The sequence below is a fragment of the Rhinatrema bivittatum genome, chromosome 2, assembly GCF_901001135.1.
Source record: "Rhinatrema bivittatum chromosome 2, aRhiBiv1.1, whole genome shotgun sequence".
NCBI classification, from domain to species: Eukaryota; Metazoa; Chordata; class Amphibia; order Gymnophiona; family Rhinatrematidae; genus Rhinatrema; species Rhinatrema bivittatum.
The window spans coordinates 474,991,141-475,007,898 of record NC_042616.1 but is presented as its reverse complement, the minus strand read 5'-3'; the positions used below and the strand labels follow the sequence as shown (position 1 = coordinate 475,007,898).

Here is a 16,758-nt window from a genome sequence, read left to right as displayed (position 1 = left end):
AAAGTTAGCTGCAACTCATGAGTTGCAGCTAACTTTTCAGGGAAATAACATGTCTTGCATTAAGAACATAAGAACATAAGCACATGCCATACTGGGTCAGACCAAGGGTCCATCAATCCCAGCATCCTGTTTCCAACAGTGGCCAATCCAGGCCATAAGAACCTGGCAAGTACCCAACAACTAAGTCTATTCCATGTTACCATTGCTAATGGCAGAGGCTATTCTCTAACGGGTGGATTTTAAAAGCCCTACTCGCGTAAATCCGGGCGGATTTACGCGAGTAGGGCCTTGCGTGCCGGCGCACCTATTTTCCATAGGCCGCCGGCGTGCACAGAGCCCCGGGACGCGCGTAGGCCCCGGGGTTTTGGAAGGGGGGCATGTCGGGGCGTGTCGGAGCGTGTCGGGGGCGGGACCCGGTGACGCTGCATTTCGGGGGTGGGGCCGGGGCGTGGCGCTGGCCCAGGGGCATGGTCCAGGCCTTCGGACCAGCCCCCGGGTCGGAGCACGGCGCACCAGCAGTCCGCTGGCACGCGTAGATTTACGTCTGCTTCTCGCAGGCGTAAATCTATGGACAAAGGTAAGGGGGTGGTTTAGATAGGGCCGGGGGGGTGGGTTAAGTAGAGGAAGGGAGGGGAAGGGCGAAAGAGAGTTCCCTCCGAGGCCGCTCCGATTTCGGAGCGGCCTTGGAGGGAACGGTGACAGGCTGCGCGGCTCGGCGCGCACCGGCTGCCCAAAATCGGCAGCCTTGCGCGCGCCAATCCAGGATTTTAGAAGATACGCGCGGCTGGTGCGCAAACAAAAGTACGCGAACGCGCTTTTTTAAAAATCTACCCCTAAGTGAACTTAATAGCAGGTAATGGACTTCTCCTCCAAGAACTTATCCAATCCTTTTTTAAAGCATTCTTCATTATTTAATTAGGTAGGAATGATCTGCTTTGTATTAATTTGCAAATTTCACGCACTCAAAGCAGCTTATTTCAGTATAGGGTAGCATTTTGGGGAAAATATCATGTGATATTGCTGCGGTAAATGTATATAACAAAATAACCAAAAAAATGATCCAGAAAATGCCAGACACTTATACTATCAACAAAGAAACATGAAAAAGTCTAGCTCAAATTTGGAGGAATTGTATGTAATCAAACTGGGGAAACCTTATAAAATGCCAATACTAAGCAAAATCGGATGCCTATATGGCTACTTATTCTGAAGCTCCAACTCCAACGATGTGGATGTCAGAATGAATGTATAATCATTGGTAACTCCAGATGAGAAGATGCTTAATATATTATTCCATTAAGCTATCTTATCAGTCCAGTATACGTCCACTGCTGTAGGAGTGAGTAATGGTATACAAAGGAATTGTTATACCAAATAAACTCACTGTTATGACACCAAGGCTCTCCGTGAAAATCTTCATGCAAAAAGTGTAACGATCCCGACACTGCAATGTTTCGAATGGAATTTCTTCATCAGGGAATCACTTCTAAGCATGGAATATGCTTGTATATCTTGGCTGTAATAACATACTCAGTAAATGATGGTAACTGCGCTCCTTCATTAAAATGCTGTACGTGCACTATAGGAGGAGCGTTGACTTTTGTGGTTGAAGTGCTTCTTCATAACTGAGATTGCACAATTGTGATCTGCTCGTCTCACTGCTATGGCAGTGAGACGAGCAGATCACAATTGTGCAATCTCAGTTATGAGATTGCACAATTGTGCAAACAGCATTTTTCAAACAATAAACTTTTTTTCATGCATTATATGCTTATAGCAGCTTAGTTTAATATATCCCTAAGATTGCTGATGGTGGTGGGAACGTAGTTAGCACCAATGAATATATTTAATCCTGAGGACTGTGATTTTTTTGTTTTTAACTAACTCTGGACATGATTTTCTCTTTATTGTATGTATGCTATGCTATGTTTAGATCTGCTTCATATTCTTATTGGATCCCTGTATATTTGGGGATTAGGGATGTATATTTATTTAAAACAAATGAAAGGACCTCATTAATTTCATTTTTTGGGATCCATGCAGGGACAGAGGACTAGCAATTGTCTAGGCTGCCAGAAGCCAGGGCACAACATAGGAAGGTAGAGCGCCAGCTTAGGCAGGAACTGCAGAATGAGGCAAAGTGGCTGACATTGAGACAGGGTAGTTGGTTATCTAGTAGTCACAGTGGTAACAGGCTTCATGATGTCATCATCAGGAGACATTCGATAAATATATATAGAGAGCGATAGAGAGAAAGAGAGAGAGAGAGAGATAGGTGCTTCACCTTCCACCAGCCCTGGGTCTATGAAACAAATGGGGTAATTTCCATAAATGAAACATATCCTATTTGCTTCATTTTTAACCCTCATAGACTTTAATGGCTCACTGAAGTATATGGAGCCAAAGGATTCTATAGGAGGTCATGTGGAAATCTCCATAGCAACCAGCCCTTCTCTGTGACTCATCATGTATGACCTCACTGCTTTGTCAGTATGTGCCTGCAAGGAGATCAGAATGCAAACATATCAGAGTGAATAATGTTTCTAATTTAGCCTGTGTATCCAGTGACACTCTTGGGTTGTAAGCATGTGTGAGGAGATAACTCAGGACTATGTATTTCTTCTTGTATTTTTCTAGGAATGGTGTGCTTCTGGTTGATAATCACAGAGTGCTCAACTGTGCTTTGGTTTTTGTCAAAAGCTTGAAACATTTAAAATCATTTGGTTGCTTTTCCTCTGTCTTAGTCTTACTGTCATACTTACTCACTGAGAAAGAAAGGCTTGTGACAAGCTGCTAGCATTGGTAGTTTGGCACAGCTTTTCCTTTCCCTATGGGGAAGGTGAAAGGAAAGCAGGGTGGGAGAGATTGGAGACCAGTTACAGTGGATGGCTGTGCCACAGTACCAGTTCAGAGTGGTTTTTTCTCTGTCTGGGTCTGCAGGGTACAGCAAGAAATTAGGCAAATAGCCACTATGCTTGTGGACCCTGTGGTTGTGAGTAGTGTACAGTGCAAAGCAGAGCAGAACAGTTTCAAATGTGTGTGCACACTAGTGAAGATGATTACACTGGGATAAGGAGCCTAATGTTGATACTTTTCAGATGTCAAAGAAAATGCTGGTTAATATACAGTGCAGAATGGTGCTCATTGGAGTTGGAATCCACAAAGAAATGTGCATCAACGTTGCTGCTGAATCGTCTAGCCTGAGGAATGTTGCAGTGAGCATGCAGGTCAATGAACGGCCAGGGCAAGAACAAGAGTTGGTAAGTACTATAGGGGAAGGGGATTTAGAAGAAACCTCATAGACACTAGACAGATGAAGCAGCAAAGGAAGCACTGTAATGTATCAGTAGAAGAGGAATGGAAGGCTTATCTGCATACCTTATCTTTGAGACCCTGGGAGAGGACTCCAGAGGTCACCACAAGCTATCTAAACTTCAGTGTCGAAAGCCACATAGATAAGATAGATATGATTGATTTTAGGTAATGCTAGGAGGAGCTAGCTGTCTTGGTACATATGGGTATGAATAACATAGGAAAATGTAGGAGGGAAGTTCTGGAAGTCAAATTTAGGATTTTAAGTGAAAATTGAAATCCAGAACCTCCAGGGTAGCATTCTAAGAAATGTTCCCCATTCCACGTGCAGGACCCCAGAGACAGGCAGAGATCCAGAGTCTCAATACATGGATGCAGGGAAGAGGGTTTCAGGTTTGGAAGGGTTTGGAAGGAACTGGGCATTATTTTGGGGAGGGCTTTTCCAAAGAATGGGCTCCACCTTAATCAGAGTGGAACCAGGTTGTTGTCAATAACCTTTTAAAATAAATGATGGGGTAATGCCAACAATTGCTAAGAAGCGTATGGTTCAGAATGATGTATCTTGAAGGATACTCAAATGACAAAATTGAAGGGCTACTGTCCTCACTCAATACAATCAAACATACACAATATGTGAGGATTAATTATGTCTTAACATTTCATCCGTTTGTTTTTTACCTTCAGAAATAGGGAGGGTATAATTTTAGCAGTCACACACATATTTAGCAGTTACACACACACATATTGGTTGATAGCACTGCCTGTCAGGCAGTTGATTTGGATATTATTTATGGGACAAGTTCACACAACGGTGCGGAGAGGTTGTCATGAATTTGGCAAGATAAGAAAAAAATGTTTAAAAACGATTAAAAAGTTAAAAATTGGCATATATAATAAAAAGAGTACATTAGTGAAATTGGTAAATGAAGTTACTATTCTAGTGCCATTGCCATCATGAAAGAGGTTGTAGCCCTGAATAGGGCAAGAGCCTAAGCGATTGAGCACGCAGTCTGATACCAATTTCTGAAAGTCTTGAAGGATACTAACAGAACAGGGAAGATACAGTTAGGGCATCCGAGTAGAGAGGTTGCAATAAATGCTAAAGTGGTCCATGTGCTTTTAAGTAAAAAGTAGACAAATCAGAAACATTCCAAATGACCCCTTTGAAATAATAATCAGGTTGTTAATTGAAACAAAAAACATACTTTGAAATGTTTGTATACAAATACTAGAAGTCTAAAAAGTAGGGATGTGAATCGGGCTTTGGACGATTGAAAATATCGTCGATATTTTCAAACTCGTCAGAAATTGGGTGCTCCCCCAAAATGATGGGAAAACCCCATGATATTGAACGTGGGGGTTCCCTTATCGTTTTGGGGGAGGGCAGGAAAAATGGCACACAAAAATAACCCCTAAACCCACTCCGACCCTTTAAAAGTAACCCCTTAGCTTCCCCCACCCTCCCGACCCCCCCAAAACCTTTTTACAGGTACCTGGTGGTCCAGTGGGGGTCCTGGGAGCGATATCCCACGATCTCCCGCTCCGGGCCATCCTCCGACTCCCGGGCCGTTGGCTGCCACTAATCAAAATGGCGGCGATGGCCCTTTGCTCTTACCATGTGACAGGGTATCCATGCCATTGGCCGGATCCTGTCATATGGTAGGAGTACTGGATGGCTGGCACCATCTTGTGCTCCTACCATGTGACAGGAGCTGACCAATGGTACTGGTAGCCCCTGTGACATAGTAAGGGCAAATGCTATCGGCACCATTTTGATTACTGGCAGCCGATGGCCCGAGTGCAGGAGATCGCTCCCGGACCCCCACTGGACCATCAGGGGCTTTTGGCAAGTCTTGGGGGACCCTCCTGGCCCCCACAAGACTTGCCAAAAGTCCAGTGGGGGTCTGGGAGCGACCTCCTGCACTCGGACCGTCGGCTGCCAGTATTCAAAATGGTGCCAATAGCCTTTGCCCTTACTATGTCACAGGGGCTACTGGTGCCATTGGTCAGCCCCTGTCACATGGTAAGGGCAAAGGGCCATCGGTGCCATTTTGATTAGTGGCAGCCGATGGCCGGGGAGCCGGAGGACGGCCCGGAGCGGGAGATCGCGGGAGATCGCGCCCGGGACCCCCACTGCACCACCAGGTACCTGTAAAAAGTTTTTTTGGGGGTTGGGAGGGTGGGGGAAGCTAAGGGGTTACTTTTAAAGGGTTGGGGTGGGTTTTTTGTTTATCGGCTGGAGCGCAGCTGATAAACAAAATGTTATCGGGCCCGATGGAAAAAACCCACATGTGAATCGGAACCGGAATCCGAACCAATTCCGGTTCCGATTCACATCTCTACTAAAAAGTAAGATGGGAAAGTTAGTGTATAGCACTGAATAAAGAGGTAGATATAATTGGCATGACAGAGTCCTGGTGGAAGGAGGATAACCAATGGGACACTGTGATACAGTGTACAAATGATATCACAAATTGGTGGAGGGGTGGCATTATATATTAAAGAAAAAATTGAACCAAACAGATAAAAATCCTACAGGAAATAAAATGCACTGTAGAATCATTATGGCTAGAAATTCCATGTAAAAAAGGGGGATAAAATAGCACTGGGGTATATTAGCATCTGCTTGGCCAGAATGAACAGACAGACAATGGAATGCTAATAGAAATTAGGGAAGCTAATAAAATTAACAGCACAGTGATAATGGGAACCCATCTCCTTTGCATGTCCAGATGTGACATTTACTTATTCAATTACCCCCAATATTAAATGGGTAACTATCACATTAGGACATGCTAAGGAGGTGAAGTTTCATGACAAATTAAATGTTTTCTTCTTGGAGCAGCTGATAAAATAACAAACAAGGGTGGGAGCAATTTTAGACCTAGTCCTTAGTGGAACACAGGATTTTGTATGAGAGGTAATGGTTTTGGGGTCATTTGGAAAAAGTGTCCATAACATGATCAGATTGAATTAATAATAACTGGAGAGAAGTCATTAAAGGAATCTACTGCAATAACATTTAACTTTCAAAAGGGAGATTAAGATATAATGAGAAAAATGGTTAGGAAAAAAATGAAAAGAACAGCTGCCAAGGATAAGAGTTTACAGAAGGCATGGACCTTGTTTAAAAATACCATCTTGTGAGCCCAGATCAGATGTATTCCATTTATTATAAAAGGTGAAAAGAAAGCTAAATGACTACCAGCGTGGTAAAAATGTGAAATGAGAGAGGCTATGATAGCTAAAAGAGCATCTTTCAAAAAACAGAGAAAGGGATCCAAACATAGAAACCAAGAAACAGAATATGTATTGGAAAGTTAGTACAATGTATTGATGAGAAAGGCAAAGAGAGAATTTGAAAATAAGTTTGCTATGGAAGCAAGAACTATTAATAAAAACTTTTTTCAGGAACATTCAAAGCAAAAAGCATGCAAGGGGGTCAGTTGGACCATTAGATGATCAAGGGGGAAAAGATGCACTTACAGAAGACAAGGCCATAGTGGAGAGATTAAATTGATTCTTTGATTCAGTCTTTACTGAAGAAGATATAAATGAGATACCCATGTCAGAAATTATATTTAAAGGTGACAATTCAGAGGAACTGATATCAATCTCGGTGAATCTGGAAGATATAATATGGCAAATTTACAAACTAAAGAGTAGCAAATCACCTGGACCAGATGATATATATTCCAGAGTTTTGAAAGAAATGGAAAATAAAATTGCAGATGTACTATAACTAATTTGTAAACTATCTTTAGAATAATATATGATTCATAGAGATTGGAGGGCTGCTAATATAACTCCAATTTTTAAATAGGTTTCCAGGATTGATCCAGGAAACAACAAATCAGTGAACCTGACATCAATGCCATGCAAAATAGTAGAAACAATCATAAAAAACAAAATTACTGAACATATAGATAGTCATAATTTAATGGAAAAAAGCCAACATGCATTTAGACAAGGGAATTCTTGCCTTATCAATCTGCTACATTTTTTGAAGGTGTAAATAAACAAGTGGATAAAGGTGAGCCAGATGATATAGTGTATCTGGATTTCCTAAAAGCATTTCACAAAATTCATCATGAGAGAATTCTGAAGAAATTAAACAGTCATGGGATTAGAAACAATGTCCTGTTGTGCATTGAGAACTGGTTAAAAGATAAAAAACATTGGGGCGGATTTTAAAAGGGATACACGCGTAACCCTTTAAAACCCCTCCTGCGTGCGCCGAGCCTATTTTGCATAGGCCTATTTTGCATAGGCTCGGCAACGCGCACAAGCCCCGGGACGCACAACCTACGCCTACCCAGAGCAGGCGTCAATAATAAAACAAAGGGATTTAGATAGGGCTGGGGGGCGGGTTAGATAAGGGAAGGTAGGGGGAAGGTGGGGGGCGTGAGGGAACGGGGAAAGCCATTGGGGCTCCCCTAGGGCTCGGCATGCGCAAGGTGCACAAGTGTGCACCTCCTTGTGCGCACCGACCCCAGATTTTATAACATGCGCGCGGCTGCGCATGCATGTTATAAAATCGGGCGTAGATGTATGCGCGCCGGGTTACAAAATCTGGACCATAGAGTAGTCTAAATGTTTCATTTTCTAAAAGGATAAAGTTGAATAGTCTAATTCCTGAGGGTTCTGGGATCATTGCTTTTTAAGATATTTATAAATGACCTGGAAATGGGAACAATGAGTGATGTCATCAAATTTGCAGATGACACAAAATTATTCAACGTTAATTCACAAGAGGATTGTGAGAAATTGCAAGAGGATCTTACAAGTCTGGAAGACTGGGCATGCAAATGGCAGATGAAATTTATTTGATAAGGGCAAAGTGATGCAAATAGGGAAGAACAATCTAAACTATAGCTACTCAGTCAAGGTTCCACATTAAGATTCACCACTCAGAAAAAGGATCTAGATGTCATCATGGATAACATGTTGAAAACCTCTTCTCAGTGTGCAATGTTAGCCAAGAAACCAAATAGAATGCTTGGAATTATTAGGAAAGGAATGGAGAATAAAAGAGAGAATATCATACTGCCTCTATATCTATTCATAGTGTGACCATATCTTGAGTATTGTATATATTGTTATTACTGTATCTCAAAAAAAAGTAGCAGAATTAGAAAAGCTGCAGAGAAAGATGACCAAAATGATAAAAGGGACAGAACAATTCCCCTATGAGGAATAGCCAAAGAACCCGGAGAAGAGATATAAAATAATGAGTGGTATGGAAGAGGTGAATGCAAATTGGTTGTTTAATCTAATCCAAGACTAGAGGGCATGCAATGAAGTTACTAAGTAGCATATTTAAAACAAATAGGAGAAAATGTTTTTTTTTACTCAACACATAATTAAGCTCTGGAATTAATTTCCAGAGGACGGGGTGAAAGCTGTTAGTGCAGCTAAGTTTAAAAAAGGTTCAAAAAAGTTCCTGGAAGAAAAGTCAATAAACCATTATTATGGTGGACTTGGGAAAATCCACTTCTTTTTCCTCTGATAAGCAGCATGGAATCTATTTCCGTTTTTGGCATCCTGCCAGCTGCTTGGGACCTGGATTGGCCACTGTTGGAAACAGAATACTGGAAATGATGGATCTTTGGTCTGACCCAGTATGGCAAATTTAATGTTTTTATCTTTGTAGCTCAAGGCTGGTATCATACATAGAAATGCAGTATTTTCCTGTGAAATGAAGACCTTTCATGTATTAATAATTTTTGTGTAAATGTGATGAGTGCTAAACTATGAACTGCAATGCTAGAGCATTTCCCTTGGAAAAATCATGAAGTAAGTAGTACATTTAAAAAAACATCAGAGAAAGTTATTTTACACTAAATGCCAAATTAAGATCTGAAATTCATGGCTGGAGGATGTGGTAAAGGCAGATAGTATAGCTGGGTTTAAAAAAAGTTTGGACAAATTCCTGGAGAAGTCCATAAACTGTTATTAACTAGGCAAAATTCAGGAAAGACACTACTTGTCCTTAGGCACTAGCAACAAGTGGATCTTGTTTGGGATCTTGCCAGGAACTTGTGATCTGGATTGGCCACTGTGACCTTCTATTTGATGACAAGAAGTGGGCCACCTCATGGTAGAAGTTAGTCAGCTGCAAGAAGTAAGACAGTTGGTGAATGGAAACCAACCTCAGCTTCTACTTTGTCATTAATACAAAATTAAACAATCAAGTGACACTTCTCAGGATTGCACATTTCACAAACTGATTGAAAGAGTCAGATTCCCTATGGGGTGTGGTGGTTTGGTGCCATGGACTGTTAAGAATATTCTAGAAGAGCAGGCTATTTGCTCTAGAGTAAAAACCAAACTCCTATGTACTTGGCAAGACTGGGCTAAAAGACATTCTTTAACTTGTAGATCCAAAGATTTAGTGTGGGCCTGAATTCCTCTAGGATTAATACAGGCAAAATTAAAAAACAAACACAATTTCTTGGTATTTATTCTGAATTTCTGCATCATGCTGCAGAAATAAGTGTGGATTTAATTTCCAGTAGTAAGGGTGCAGCTGGATTTAGTTTGAGGAGCAGATAGTTTTGTGCCCAAACAATTATCCAGAATAGCAGTGAACAATTCTATGAAGATTATGGGACTTTAGAGAACACTATGCTGGATAGTTTTGTGCTTAATACATCTGTTAACGTGTAACCTCTCTAATAACATATGCAGACTAGTGCTGGAATTCAGGGAAGCACCCCATTCAGGAAGACTGTTTCACCTAAGTCTGTTTCTTTGCATCTTGCTGTGGCTGTTTGAGACCATCTGAGGCATGGCAGATCAGCTGCCAACAGAGGGGGGACTGAGTAGGCCATGCTGCCTTGCACTCTATCCATGTTTCCTTGGGACAAATGTATTATGTACCTAGGAAGTGAGTTTGGAAGGAAGGACCACCAATACTTAACTTTTCTGATACCACTTGATTGCTGGCTGGCCCCAAGTATTTCTGAGAAGCTCCTTTCTCTCTGGATATCTGTTGTAATCGCCCTGTCACAGGGAAGAATAAGGGTTACATGGCACCTGGCTTTGAAAGAAAATACAACATAATTGATTCTTTCCAAAATGTTGCATGTTTAATTGAATAATATTTATTAATATTTACATTTTTAATAAAATTGTGGAGAGGTATGGGAAAGGACATACTAGGGATAGAAAAAGTTAAAAAAAAAGAGCCCCTGGAACCTGGGGAGGAGCAATCCTGGTTTTATGTTTTGTAAGAGTGTGAACCCTGGGCCAAGGTGAGAGGTGTCTCCGCCCACAGGGAGGAGCCTTGTGAGCCTCACCGTCGGTAGGCGTGGTCTCAATAGTCTCAGACACAGCTTAAGGTAGAGACTTTATTATGAAGGAAGGAAAAGCAAAGCCCGTGAAGTGGGAGTTGCAGTTAAAGTAAAGTTCTGAGCTGAGGGGTATACCCGCAAAGTGAAGATCCGGTAGAAGCCCGCAGAGCAGGTTATGCCAGAAAGTCTCTTCAGAAGTGTAACAATACCTCAGACGTGCAGATCTGGTAGTGGCCCGCAGAGCAGGGTACGCCGAAGATGTCTATTCTGTATTGATGAGGAGAAGGTAATCTGAGGTGCAGGAACCTGGAAAAGGCTCCTGTAGATGGTGCGATAATAAACTGCAGCGCAGGATATACCAGATCGACTCCTACTGGAGAAGATACGGTAGTAGCCTGAGCCACGGGGTACACCGCAGAGAATCCCACAATAGATTAAGTATTGTTGAAGTCTGAAGTCCTGTAGTTCCAGGAGAGGGTCCCGGGAAGCGGGACAGGTAGTAGTCCAAGGCAGGAAGGCCATCCGAGGAGCGGATAGCCAGGAACACGGAAAGGCCTCTGAGGAGTGGGTACCCAGAGCATCTCACGCCAAGGAAGGAATCTGTTACCAGAAGTCCAAGGATGAAGCGAAATTCAGCAACAAGGAAACTCCTTTCTAACTCGTTGAAGCATAGGGCCGGTCAGTATAAGTACAGCAGGAAGATGACGTCATTCGGAGGGGACGCCCCCGAGGTGCCTGCCATGACGTGTACAAAGGTGGCCCACGCGCGCGGCTAGGTGATTCCTGAAACAAGATGGCAGTCGGCAGTGCCCACTCCATCCTGGAACGCCAGGCAGGTCAGTGGTGACTGACGGAGGCCACCATTCTTCCTAGGATTGATGGTGCAGCAAAGAAAGAGGTGAGCATAAGTGGTCACAGCCATTTGCGACTGATGGGCCTAACACCTGGTAAGCTTAGAGGGCAGGGTGCAGAGATGGCTGCTGCAGTGCTACTGTTTTGCTAGTGGCTGTTAGGCACTGCTAAACAGTAATCAGATGGCCAATCTCTTCAGTCAGCCATCTGAGGTCAGTTCGCATTCCAGCTACATTTTGGCACAGCCACTACAGAGAATCCCCACAGTTCCATTAAAACAGAGCCTTCCAGTGGTTGCAGGCTTCTTCAGAATATGTATGCCAACATGTGGCACAGAATCAATGCCTTCCTTCTCCAAATGGAGAACCCAAGCAGCACCTTTTTCCTTTTGACCATGGGGAAAAAGGGAGGTGGTCCTATAAAGTGTCAAACCAAAGAAGGATAATGACTGAGTGAGTGGCAAATGAAGCCTTCTCTTCAATCTTGGGTAGTAGCCAAGGCCTGGCTCTGGCTTCTATCTTGGGGACTGGCTGAGGTCTAGCTCCTGGTGATAGTGGTGCCAAGGAGCTGCAGCTACAGCAGCTGTATGGGCATGCTGCTCCTCCAAGGAGCTGGTGGTATCTGTGAAAAGATGTGTAGGTTAAGTGAGCTGGTGAGGTAAAAGGTAGCATGAGCTGCAGTTTGGCAATATTTCTCTCCATGCCCTTAATACTGGTGTCAGTACAATAGCTATGCCTGGAGAGAGAGCTAGAGAGAATCTTGCACAGAGGTGGGATACTAAGATGTTCAGTAGAGTTTAAGTTATCAAAGCTGCACATAGATACATAAAGATGAGTTCTCTGAGATTTGATTTAAGTGTACTTAACTCAGGCCCATTTATGTCTCTCCTGCAGGTACTGCAGCCAGTTCCCCTCAAGGCATCAGAGATCCTCGATTTGTTAAGATAGAAAGAGAAGATATGGAATGAGAGAAGATATGGAGCATAAGACCCATCTAGTGTTCCTTATTTCCATGCAGGAACCTATTCTTGGTACAAGAAACTGTGGGACTTTTATTGCATTTTGGTATCTATGGAGACTTTGTGCTTCATCCTTGCTTTTTGGAACTTATATAATATTTGTGAGTGAAGCTCTTCCCTGGGAATCCCATTTCATATTCCCACCATCCTCATCTTGCTCCTCCAGTCTGGCCAAGTTTACTGTCCCTACTGTTAAGGATATCTCCCAGCTGCCTGCAGATTATGTTCACCTGCCAGACTGATCCTTATCCCAGAATGCCGTTTTGTCTACTTTTTATGTACACAATGGTCTCTTGTGTAAAAAGGTCTCTTTTTTGTTCCTACTCCTTTTTTTAATTCATTTAACTGTGAAGTTAGTCTGTTTCGTTTTATACAGACACTTCATTTGTGACACTTTTTTCTTCACAAATAGCTTCTGCTGATCATTTGATTATGTATAACCCTTCTAGTTGGATTCCATCAGGCAACGAAGATCTGGAAATTAAAGTTTTCATCAATTGGTATTGGAAGATATTTGTTTATTTGTACGTTCACATAAATCCTTTTGCAATCTGGACTGGTCTGGTTTTTAGGCATTGCATGAGTTACAACGGAATGATCAAATTATCATCAAGCCAGAAGACAAAGGAGGTAAGATTGTTCTACTAAGTTGTTGCGATTATAAGTGTGAAGTGCATCGACAACTGAATAATGGCCACTTTCATAGACCTTTGACATAAGACCTGACTCCGGATTTAAAACAACTGATTTTACAAATGGTTGCAGCAGCTTTTAAAACTGGTTTCATTAAAATGAAATAATTTACTTTTCTTACTAAGAAACATTCAAGTATTCCAGTCTTTTATATGTTGCCAAAAATTCATAAAAGGCTGGTAGACCATTCAGGACATCCAATAGTGTGGTATAAGTTATCTTCTTGAACCCCTATCACACTTTATTTTTTTCTTGCTCCATTTACTCCTTCAATGCCATCTTAGATACATGATTCTCAAGATATGATAAATTTTTAGAACAACTTCATATTGATATTTCAGATTTGCTTTTGATCACTCTTGATGTGGAATCTTTCTTTATATACCAACATCCCTTACAATGAAACCATCAATATAGCCATTAATGTTTTTGAACAACGCCCATGCCCACATAGAGTACCAACTTTTTTCTTGAGTCAACTTTTGGAAATTGCATTAATGAATAATTATTTTGTTTTTGACCAACAATTTTATGAACAGATTTGTGGTGTTGTGGAGGGTGGTATTATGGCCCCTGATTTAGCAAATTTATATGTTGGTATGTTTGAAGATGCTTCTTAAAAGACCATCCTTTTGCTTCTAATGTGGTCATGTGGAAATGATATATAGATGATATTTTCATGCTTTGGAAGGGTACCACATCTCTATTTGAGAAGTTTTTACATTGACAATTCTTTGAATTGTCATCTTCATTTCACTGCCAATATACAAGCTTCTGAGGTTTCTTTTTTGGACATTATGATTCAAAAACTAAAATTTGGTTTCTCTACTACTTTGTACTGTAAACCGGTTCCCGCTAAAACTTTGTTACATTTCTCCAGTGCACACCCTCTTCCTCTGCAAATCTTCAAAATGGCGCCGGCGCTACCTTTGCCCTCACTATGTCATACGGTCGCCCGTATGACATAGTGAGGGCAAAGGTAGCGCCGGCGCCATTTTGAAGATTGGCAATACGGCCCGCGTGCAGGTGGTCGCTCCCGGACCCCCGCTGGTCTTTTGTCAAGTCTTGTGGGGGTCAGGAGACCCCCCCAAGCTGGCCAAAAGTCCCTGGGGGTCCAGCGGGGGTCCGGGGGTGATCTCCTGCACGCGTTACGTCGGGAGTCAGGAACCAAAATGGCGCCAGCGCTACCTTTGCCCTGTCACATGATAAGGGCAAAGGGCCACCGGTGCCATAGCTCTTAACGCAGTTGTGGCCAGAGAGAGGGAGATCGCGCCTGGACCCCCCACTGGACCCCAGGTAGTTTAAAACATTTTTTGGGGGGGGGGTTCGGGAGGGTGGGGGATTTGTTTTAAAGGTTTGGGGTGGGTTTTAGGGTTTTTTTGGTGTGCCGGTTTTCCCGCGCCCTATTTAACGACACAATACAAATGCCCCTGACGATAAATCGGGGGCATTTGTATTGTATCGTGCACTCTAATGATTTTGGATGATTTTAAAATTATCTGATGATAATTTTAATCGTTCAAAAACAATTCACATCCCTACTAAATAATGCCATCATGAATGGCTGTTTTTACCATATTCTGCTATACCACGTCACGTATGACTTTCATCTTATCCTTTTCTCCCCAAGTTCATCATATACGAACTTCTGTACTATGATATTGGCATGTGCTTCAGACTCATGACATCTTCAAGAATCCACCACATATTGGGGCAGATTTTAAAAAAGTACGCCAGATTTTAAAAGAATCACGCGTAGCCGCACATATCTTTTAAAATCCGGGGTTAGCGCGCGCAAGGCTGCGCAAAATCGGCAGCCTGCAAGTGCCAAACCAAGCAGCCTGCCTTGGTTCCCTCCGAGGCCGCTCCGAAATCGGGTGTCCCGGGGCTTTGTGCGTGTCGGCGGCCTATGCAAAATAGGTGCGCCGGCGTGCAAGTGCCTTGCACACGTAAATCCGGCAGGCGTGGTGTCGGCTCGGGACGTGTTCAGGGGGGTGGCGGCGGTCCGGGGCAATCCGCGGCCGTGGCCAATTGCCCCGACACAACGGCCTGTTTTGGGGCCTGCCGCACCAGCAGACATTCGGTGCATGCAAGTTACGACTGCCCGCAGGCAGGCATAACTTCCTAGATAAAGGTTAGGAGGGGGATTTAGGTAGGGCTGGGGGGGTGGGTTAGATAGGGGAAGGGAGGGGAAGGTGGGGGGAGGCAGAGGGAACGGGCAGCGCGCCAGGCTCGGCGCGTGCAAAGTGCACAAATGTGCACCCCCTTGCATGTGCTGACCCCAGATTTTAAAAGATATGCGTGGCGTACTTTTGTTTGTTCCTGGTGCGCGAACAAAAGTATGTGCTCGCGCTTTTTAAAAAAAACGTACCCTTTATCATGTTTTGATTAATCCGCTGTTTTTTAAATTTGTGTTTTGGTTCCCTTTATTTTTGATACTTTCTATGTACTCCAACATGTTGTGTAGATGAACATCCAAGTTGCCCACTTAGTTGCCACCAACATCCACCTTTCCCATACATAAATTAGCTTCTATATCTACTTCCCTGAAGGCTCATAGATAGGAGGACCTGTAATTAAAAGTGCTCTAGAGGGTCAGCCAGGCTCTGGACATCATTCTTTGGTTCTGCCTCATTTCACAAATAGACATCAGCTCATCTTCTTAGCCATAATCAGGTAGGCAATGTCTCCATCCATAAAGCTTGGCTTCCTGGCCCACTGAGTCATTTTGCTGTTGTCCCTGCTCTTCTAAAAACAGATGCTACACATAGAAAGCACAAGCATACATTTTCTGCACATACTGGGGTAGATTTTCAAAGGGGTACATGTGTACGATACGTGCGTATCCCCCGAAAACCTACCCCAAACCCCCCCTGCGCGTGCCGAGCCTATTTTGCATAGGCTCGGCGGCGCGCGCAAGCCCCGGGATGCGCGTAAGTCCCAGGGTTTGCATGGAGGGGGCGTGTCAGGGGGGCGTGTCGGGGGGCGTGCCACGAGTGATGCAGCGTTTCAGGGGCGTGCCGCGAGTGATGCGGCGTTTCAGGGGCGGGCCGCAAGTGACGCGGCGTTTTGGGGGTGGGCCCGGGGGCATGACGCCGGCCCGGGGGCGTGGTCGAGGCCTCCGGACCAGCCCCCGGGTTGGGTGATGGCGCACCAGCAGCCCGCTGGCGCGCGCAGATTTACGCCTGCTTTCCGCAGGCGTAAATCTGCCAACAAAGGGGGGGTTTAGATAGGGCTGGGGGGGGTGGGTTAGGTAGGGGAAGGGAGGGGAAGGTGAGAGGAGGTGGAAGGAAAGTTCCCTCCGAACCCGCTCCAATTTCGGAGCGGCCTCGGAGGGAACAGGCAGCGCACGCTGGGCTCAGCGCGCGCAGGTTGCACAAATGTGCACCTCCTTGCACGGTCCGACCCCGGATTTTATAAGATACGGGCGTACATTTATAAAATCTACACCATATTTTATAAACTTCAACCAGTGCCACACAGTTTATAAAACACAATACAACTTTGAGCATACCCTTCTTCAAGTATGTGCTGTCTTAGGCATACTATTGAATATTACCCTTATCATACTGTTCTTAATTACTTTTC

The 16,758-nt window shown here is 43.7% G+C and overlaps 1 long non-coding RNA gene across 1 annotated transcript; it reads left to right on the top strand.

Annotated features, from left to right (window-relative positions):
- Nucleotides 1-2,530: 2,530 nt before the first annotated feature.
- LOC115086175 lies at nucleotides 2,531-12,950 on the top strand. Its single transcript, XR_003855124.1, has 3 exons — nucleotides 2,531-2,590; nucleotides 3,099-3,260; nucleotides 12,353-12,950. It is a non-coding gene; the product is annotated as an uncharacterized LOC115086175 (long non-coding RNA).
- The last annotated feature ends 3,808 nt before the right edge of the window (nucleotides 12,951-16,758 follow it).